Below are 9,764 nucleotides of genomic sequence, written 5' to 3' on the forward strand. Positions count from 1 at the left end.
CACTTGAATCAAGTCTTAGGATTCTAAGCCCGGGGCTGTCTGCTCCCTCCTAGACCTGTAACTTTAGAAGCAGGAATTTATTTCATATTGCTTATATTTCAGTATTTATTTTTAACCCTTATAGGGCCCAGTCTTGTGACTGACTGTAATTGAGAAGGTACTCTAGAAATATTGTTGAAAGAATAAATAAAATGAATACTACAGACCATGTTAATAATGTCAAATAACTCTGGGAGTTTGAGGGATAATTCTGTCAGTATGAGTTGAGGGTGTACTTGGCCTCTCCACCATTTACCCTGCTTTTATGAGGGTTAGCAGCACAATGTCTTCTTTCTAAAACACAGCATCATGAGGTTAAAGAAAGCACGCAATGCCATCAGCTGAGAAGAACCAGAATTCACAGTGCAGGTTCTCTAAAGTGGTTTTGTGTTGCTCTCAGCGCCGTGAACTCCCACCATTATATTCATAGCTTTTTAGCCTTTGGCTAAGATCAAGTAGAGTGTTTGTTCTCCTGGCTTTTAATAAGTAATGTGTTCTCCATCCAAGGACAACATATTTAGGCTGTACATGCATTATGAAGTATTAAGCTCCTGTTAACAGTAAATTTCTCCACAAGAGATTTATGTGAATTCTCTTGGATGTTATTCTGTTGACATTAGGAACAATTAGGAATATAAAATGCCATGGCAGATTTTTCTGTGATGCTGGACGTACTGTCAGGACTCTGAGTCTGTGTACTCGGAAGTCTTCCTCAGACAGGGACAAGGCACATTCTCTTTCTCAGGAAGAGAATTAACAGTGCACTCCCACCTCCCTGTGCTCACCACATGGGCACACATCCCAGGGCGAGGGTGGAGTGAGCTCAGAAGAACCCACGCTGAGCACAATGAAAGCAAAATTATTATCAGAGAAAGAAACAGATTGCAGCAACCTGGGTTTAACAGGACACATAGTAGTAGACAGGAAGTTTTTCATGATCTATAACACATTTTCATATTAGGGTCATGTTAATTTCACAATGAATTTCATGTTAGGCTCAATTAGAGAAACAATAAAGAAGAAAGATGGGATGACAGAAAGCATCGAAGAGGAGGAAGCAGAATGGAGGCAGAGGGTGGAATCAAAAATAAGGACAAAGAGAGGAAGGGGAAAGAGAAAGAAAACGAGAAGTAACGTCAGCAGCTCCGTAGGTTCTGAGGTGAGTTAGCTGGTCGTAGGTCAACAGCTTTAGTCACACATCCTGTTATTCACTTTGGGCATCAGAGCACATTTTCACTACCCTTTGAAATTTCCATACAGTCTACAGTGATTTTGTAGCAATCTTTCTTTACCGGGAAATTGCTTATCTGCTTTTCTTTTCAATCTTTGAGGTCAACTTTTTAAAGGCTTTAGTTTCACATGAAGCCCGAAATATTTTGAAGGTAAGAAAAAAAAGTGCCTTTGGTCTTAAATATTTCCACTTAAATGTTGATTCTGGGCTACTTTAATAATTCCAAAATAAGCGTGAGTGGCTTCTTTTTTCAATAACTGAAATACAACATTTAAAAACACTCATGTAATTATTTTGTTGTGTTCAGTTGTTTGAAAGTAGACAAGATTTGATTTGACAGAGCTGTGTTTTAACCTGGGCTCTACATGTCACTAAACTACTGTCCCCTGTAAGCTCCTGTTTCCTTGTCTACAGACAGAGGTACTCCTGTAGCTCTCCAGGCTCTGTGTGTCTCTGTCACAGGTTTGGCATAAAGTAGACAGGAATGGTGTCAGTTCCTCCCTCCCCAAACTCTCTCCAATGACACTCCCACCAAGTGCAGAAAAGTACAGAAAGAACTCTTCCTGCTTTTTAACTTCCATTGATCACACTGAAAGAAATACCACATTAGCTTATAAGGCTCAAAATTATTTTCAGTGCTATACCTCTGTGTACTCTAAGATCAGAGCAACATAACTTTGGTTCTGGATGAAATCGAATCAGGACCTGACTCTACTCCTAGAAGAACGCTGACCCCAAACTCCTGTTTTGCAGAACCCTGAAGGAGCAAGTAAAGATGCCAGCCATTAAATATGAAGACCTTCAGAGACCTAGAACTAATGGAACTAAATCAAGGATTTCTATTTTAGCTTAGATTAAAATGCCACTTATACGCATTCAGGGCATAGTTTTCACTCCCATCAGGAATAGATTCATACCTGTACAAAGCTGGGAATATAATGACTAATTAAATATACTGTATGACTTCAATATAACCAAGAAAATTACAATCATTCCAAGTAATACTGTTTTTCACCAGACACAAATCTGAGGATCTTGAATCTTAGCACTGGAAGGAATGTAGACATCACGCAGGCTCATCACTTCTCTGGCACAGAACTTGACTTGCCTTGAGCACATGTCTGGTAGCTTCTTCCTGGGAACATAGATGACATAACACATATTGCCTTTCCAGGCAGCTTGATCTGTCATGAGACAGCTCTGGCCTTTTAGAAACCAGCCTTTATACTGAGCTGTGAGCCTGCTTCTCTGTATTGTACGCTTTTTGTTCTTAATTCTGAACAAAAGGTTTTTTGTGAATTTTCTTCCTGGAAATGGTCTTCACCACTTGAAACAACTGTCATGCCCATCTGAGCATATTTCTTAGGTGAGGCTTCCCAGTTTGGGAGATGCTTCTCTCATGAAATATTTCTGAATTCATCAGTATCTCTGTTCCTATAAAACACGTGGCTGTCTACTTCAGGCAAATCCTAACCAAGCTCAGGTAACAGTGAAGTGATTGTTTGCTGTGAAACAGTATTGTACTGTTGAAGTTAAAGAGGTCTATGATTACATTGTGTTTATTTTGGATTTTGCATTATTGAGTATTTTTTACTTTATTTTCTTTTTGTAAAGCCCATATCACTATCTATAACAAGCTTTTGATAAGTGAACTTTCTAATTTTTCCTATTCTATAGCTATGTAAGGGAATCTTTAAATTTTGCCAGGACTTTCTAGCCTAATGCAACAAGGGAGGTTACATTAACTATAATAATTTAAATTTCATTAGTTTTTTCCCACATTTGCTGAAGCAATTCTTCTACACAATCTATTTCATTATTTCTGGGAGTTCCAAATGTGTCTCACAAGAACACGTCCCCCTTGTTGGAACCACTGCTCTTCCACCAGAACCAGCAGCTCTCTGGACTCCCCAAGGCTTATTAGGTCTCATTGTTACCCAGGGAGTCAAGCAGCTATCACAAGGCCATGCTTTGGCTTTGTAGCTGCTCCAATGGATGTTAAAATTTCTCCCTTTGTTCCTGATACTGTACGGAATTATATGCAACATCTCTTTACTTAAAAGCTCTCTGCTTCTCCCAGGATCCACAGATTCATCCCTGGAAAAGCATCCAAGTGCAGCTGCCATATTCCATTTAGAATGCCTCCTTCCTTCAGACAGCCAAGGTTTTGTTATTGGGCTCAGCTCTATGTGCCCAGCTCCTTCTTCAGTACAAGGAGCTCTCTCCAAAGAGGTCACTAAATCCCCTGCAAATAGTCTTTAACTAGACCTTTTCAAACCTTGTCTCTTTTTTTCTTTGAAATGACACTGTACCATGAACATTTTTATGAAATCATTAAACACGTTAAACTTCATCAAAGCCATCATTTTAAAGTCTTCCATGATGTCTATCTTATAGAGATATACCATACTAGAATGCATTTTTTCATTTTTCTATTGCTGAGAATGTTGGGTTTTATACATAGCTTATTATTTTAAGTAAATGTTGTGCTTTACCTTGTTCCTATTATACTTTTAATTCAGCCTACTGTTAGCATCTGTGGATGATTTTCTGTGCTTATATGTCACTCAATATATTAGCATCATTCCCAGCTTTTGGCTTTATATATGCATTTTTAAGATGTGTCTCTTACTTTTTAACCATCAAATCAGATTTTAGTTGCTTGATAGACCCAGCTTTTATATTTCAGTCTATGCCACTTCTAAGGACGTTGTAGTGAGATGCCTATATAAAAGACATACATATTCAAGGAGTGAATTAAAATCTCACTTGAAATTTTAAATGTCACTGAATATTAATTGTGGTCACTAATTGGTATATTTTCTAGTAATCACTTCAAAAGCTCCTCATTAAAAATAAATCATAAAAATAAATTATAGAATTATGAGAGCTTTTAGGTATAGTTCAATGATCTAATTCCATCCATTTATCTGTCCATCTATCCTTCAGCAAGTCATTTATCACCTTCCTTCTGTATATTACAGATGATAAAGACATCTGGGACAAAAAGGTAAGTCACAGACCTACCCATGTGTATGGGTGATAGAGTAGTGAATACAAGTGACAAAGGGTGTGATTCCTTCCGTTTGAGAGGTGAAGAAAGTATTCCCAAAGCAAGTGACATTGAATCAGCACCTTAAGATAAAACGAAGAACTCAGCAGAAAGAAAGTGAATGGGAAGATGTGGTAATAGGTTTAAATGGACGTGGCATGTCGGCAACTAAATTTCTGTAGCTCCAGAATATTCTCCCCGGTCCCCTGAGAGGAAGTTACAGAGCTGTGAATCTGGTAGTGAAAGCCTTGGTATAAGGAGCATAAGAAATGTGCAGATTATCTACCATGAAACAGAGGAAGAAATCAAGGTTATTCAAGTAGAGGAATGACACGTTTTAGAAAGACTTTTGTTATAACGTTATGGGAAATGGATTATAGGCTGGAGGCAAGAGATAAGACTTTGTCAGTGTGACAGAATATTTTATTAATAAAGCACATAATTTATACTCAGATCTATGTGAGATGAGACCAATTCATGTCAACATGTCCAATGTTTTTGAAAAAATGCTAAGTTTTTATTATCGCTTGTGTTTATTTCCCTGTGAAATATAGTAGGCTAGCCCTCTATTTCTCCTGGCGAAATCTTTAGATAGGTGGAAAAAAAATGTTGAAAAAGGGCATCAATGACCTCTTTTATCTTGGTTTTATCTGCCTTTTGGAAGATAGTTGATTCAAAGCTATGAAAAATCATCTCACCAATCCCGTATTTCACTTGGTTGGATGATGTGTCAAGAGAACGCCTGAGGCTTCCTCTGTCCATTAACAGGCCAGTCATGAGTCACAGTCTGAACATAAGGAAATGTTCATGTACTTTTTCATAGTCATGGCAATGAGACTTTTTTGTGCCCAAAGTACTATCCTCGCCTAAAGTCCCTGTTAAAAAGGTTATTTTCTGCCACAGGCAGGTAGCAGAATGTCAAGATCCAATTCCAAGTGCTTCATCATCACTCGGATAGCCTCAGGAAGCTGAGGTTTTACAGCTGCCTGGAACCCACATGCTTCATGTGATGTAGAGCAGCCTGTTAATTAGCTGTTTCAGGATTCTTAATGCCCTATGGCTTTGGAAACACTTGTTAGCCCACAGAGGGAGGGGAAGAGCTGGAAGCAATTGGACTACAGCCTGAATTTATTTTAATTCAATTCAGTAACCACCTTATCTTTCTAAATCCCTGTTTAGAATCTGTTGAAAATTATAGTTGATTTAAGTTTTTCTCAGTGATGCATCCTGAGAGAAGAGGGAGATTACAGTTCAAGGTTTTCTGAAGCCACAGAAATGTGGAGTGCTGCAGAAAGAGCTGATCGATGGAACTTTCCAGACACATGTATGCAATTTTCTAAAGGCTAGAAAATAGATGCCGGGGATAGGGAGAGGGGAGGCCAGTTGATGTGGAAAGGCTTGTGTAGAGTGCCCACGAGTCTGCATTTCTGTTCGCCTACCAGAAGAAACACTGCCAGTTCCCCCCACCCTCACCCCCAACCATTCTCACTGCAGAGAGCTGGCACTCAACAAACTCATAATTTTTCTTAATACAATTTTCATGACATAACCTGACCAACCACATGAAACCTAATGAAGAAAACAGCCATTGCCATTGGCAACAAATGCAGGAGTTGCATCACAAGTAAACCACATACTTTACTTCACAAAGTTGAACATTAGAGTACCACCTGCAAAAACATGGTACCATCCTTCGGTGTGGATGAGATGTCAGTTTACAAAACCTTCACTGGAAAGTCCATACCAAAATTTTTAAAATGCATGCAAAAGCCAATTGTGTTGACATCTTTCTTATCAGAGCTATTGCAAATTATTTTGTCTAGAGGTGGTTCTTAAAACAGCCACCTGTCTGTCCACTAATCATGTACATAGCATCCTCTTCCTCATCTTCATCCTCTGAAATAACACCAAGAGGTGAAAGAGTGTTTCAGTAGCTCACCATTCTTGGCTGTTACATAATGGGTCAGATTCCTTTCTGAGTAGTAGGAGAGGTCAGTGATCCAGATCTATATATCTTTGTGCTTTTTCCACTAATACATTCTTAGAACCTAGTAGGTGCTCAATAAATGTTAGCTGTATGAATGAGTTAGTGAATCAATGAATGAAGTGTTAATTTTTAGAAATATTATGGTCAGAATTTTACTAGGAAAAACATTTCTTATAATCACAAATGAAAGCTAGATTTACTCAAAATTGGGAATAGTAAGTAGTCTTTCCATTTCCCATACCACAGGTATGCTTGTATTCTTCTTATGTGCTTATGAAAGGAGAGAATGTGGATTAAGTTATAAACTATTTGTACATGATATTGTATATGTAAAAATCATGTCAGTTTTGAGGCCAGGATTTCTTTGTATTGAGTAAAATTTTCCTAAATATTTGCCCATTGTATTAGTTCATTCTCACATTGCTGATAAAGACATACTCAAGACTGGGTAATTTATAAAGAAAAACAGGTTTAATGGACTTAAAGTTCCACATGACTGGGGAGGCCTCACAATCATGGTGGAAGGCAAAAGGCATGTCTTACATGGTGGCAGACATGAGAGAAAATGAGACAAAAAAAAAAAAAACCATGAAAAAGGGGTTTCCCCTTATAAAGCCATCAGATCTTGTGAGACTTATTCACTACCATGAGAACAGTATGGGGAAAATTGCCCCCATGATTCAATTATCTCCCACCAGTTCCCTCCCACAACACATGGGAATCATGGGAGCTACAGTTCAAGATGAGATTTGGGTGGGGACACAGCCAAACCACATCACCCATTTTAAAACATGCTTGATATCAATTTATTGCTAGAAAAATATAATTTGTATTTTCTTTTACATTTTTAATGACTGATTGTACATTTGTTCCCTCAAAAGAGGCTCTCCAAAATACTGCCTAATTCCTATGTTAATAGCAACCCAAACATGTTTTCAATACTAGTATTAAAACAAATTAGCTTAACAAATACAAAAGGTAATGCCTGGTTTATACAATACGGATTTAAGAAATGCAGGTTTCAACCTGTTCCACACCATGCCCTTCATTATATTCTTCTGCCAGAGATTTTATTCTTTACTTTTCATTCAATCAGAAAGAATTGAGAGGAATTTGAGCCCCTTCTGCCTATTTAGAATATCATTTGTACTGACTTTAATCTTTTGCTCCTAATCCATGAACTCCTGAGGTCTTTTATTTACATCCATAAATTTGAAAAGCACAATCCCCTTTTTTTTAAAAAAAAAAAAAAAAGGAAGTTGCTTTTGGGAATCAGAGACATGTACCTCTTTGTTCTCTTGGAGAGCTGTGGGTTATGGGAGGGAACTCCTCATCCTGTTTCCTGATATGCTGTCACTTCTCTCTTACACAGATGAGTCCTAAAACCTTTGTGAGCTCAGACAAGTTGGCTGGTTTTATTTTTATTTTTTTATTTTTGAGATTGTCTCACTCTGTCACTCAGGATGGAGTGCAGTGGCCCAATTACCAGCTCACTGCAGCCTTGACCTTCCAGGCTGAAACCATCTTCCCACCTCAGCCTCCCAAATAGCTAAGACCACAGGTGCACACCACCATACCCACTAATTTTTTGTAGAGATAGGGTTTTGCCATATTGCCCAGGCTGGTCTTGAACTCCTGATCTCAACCAATTGACCTGCCTTGGCCTCCCAAAGTGCTGGGGTTACAGGTGTGAGCCACCATGCCTGGCCAAGTTGCCTGGTTCTTTACATGGAATATTCTTTACATGGAATGTTCCAGGATCAATTAAACACAGATAAATAAGAACTTATGTTTTGTAAATAAACACATCTGAATTGAATCTTACTCCAATTTAGATAGAAATTGATATTTTTCCTTTCAAATGAAATAAATGTTTTAGACTAGGACATCCCAAGTGAATTGAAGATTGGTACAGGAGCCTGAGGAAGGAAGTTTAAGAGAGTGAAAGCATGAGAGAAGAGCCAAGATTATGTAGCCCAGAGAAGGAAAGAATTATTACCTACCATTACTTTAAGGGACTGTGCTTCCTCACAGTAGTGGAAGACAGATGCTCATTTTTTATTCAAGACTGTGTAAAATAAATGGCCTTAATTTATAGATGTGGATGCTGGTTTATATCAATACACCTCAACCTGGGATGGCTCCCAATCTTGACTACACATGGGAATAACTTGAGGAGTTTTACAAAAAAACTGATGCCTGGGTCGCACACTGAGAGATTCTTATTTATCTGGTCTGGGGTGGTGTGGCCCAGGCACTGAAATTTATAAAATTCTCCAGGTGATTCTAATATGCAGCCAAGGTTAAGAATGCAGCTGTACAGCTGTAGATGGAAGAATACCAAAACCAGGCCTTCTGCTAGTGCCTGAGCTTCTCCTCATTTTAGTTTCTGTGATGTGTTCAGAAATTGTTTCTAGAATCTCCTGGGTAATATGAGTTATAGTCCTTTGGATGGAGTAATACATTAACACATCCATACTCACATAGTTTGGAAGGGGCCAGGATGCAAAGGGAAGTTGGAGGAGGAAGAGAAGGAAATGGTAAAGTCCAAAGCATGGGTGAAGGGGGGCCAATATAAACCTACAGAGCAAAAAGGAGATGTTGGGTCATCATATTCTATTACATAAATTGGATTTACATTTCCTTGTCTTTCATCTCTGGTCTTTACTCCCACAAGTCTCCAAATACAGTCATAAAATTCTCATGAGTTGTTATAGCAAAATTGCTTATCATTTACTATTTCTTAAATGAATGCATAAACTGTATTACTTTGGCAGAAAGGATGCTGCTGGGTATCATATGTAATGTATACTAGTAAGGTGGACAGGACCATTAGGACTTTAAATTCCTTTATAATCTCAAAAGTCTGTGATTCTGATGTTCCTGGTCTTGCAACTCCAGAAAAGGTGGTAATCACTGGAGTAGGCTATTTATGGGCCTGTGAGATAGTGAAACATGCTATTAAGACAAAATGAGAGACTTCCTTCTCTGAAATGGTTCCATATAAAAGTAATATATGGCTTAAGTATCCAGGGGCTCATGTAATCTCTCCATGTCAGTATCTTTTACGGGGAATTATTTAACCAAACATGTATTGAACACTTACGTGCTACACTAAAATCCCAGATTTGTCAAGTTCCCTTTTAAAAAGTGGGTACTAAGCATAAGATATTAGCATTACTTGTATCTGAAAAGGCCTCACATCTAGAAACTATAAAGAACTTCTAAAAATCAATCAAAACAACATAGTTCTTAGAAAATCACAAAGGAACAGGTTTTTCAGACTCGAGGATGTCTATATGGTGAAAAAGCAGCAGTATTTTAGAGTTGGTCTGAACTGACACAGGAACCTATTTTTAAATGTCCAGAAATTTGTTAAGCAAATTGTTAATGCATCAGTTATCTACAGTTTAATTATGTAAACTTCAAGTTATCTGAAAAACATAATACATACT

General features: G+C 38.0%; 1 pseudogene; it reads left to right on the top strand.

Annotated features, from left to right (window-relative positions):
* Positions 1-465: 465 nt before the first annotated feature.
* On the top strand, positions 466-643 carry LOC129528157 (uncharacterized; annotated as a pseudogene).
* The last annotated feature ends 9,121 nt before the right edge of the window (positions 644-9,764 follow it).

This window comes from Gorilla gorilla, chromosome 19, assembly GCF_029281585.2.
Source record: "Gorilla gorilla gorilla isolate KB3781 chromosome 19, NHGRI_mGorGor1-v2.1_pri, whole genome shotgun sequence".
NCBI lineage: Eukaryota > Metazoa > Chordata > Mammalia > Primates > Hominidae > Gorilla > Gorilla gorilla.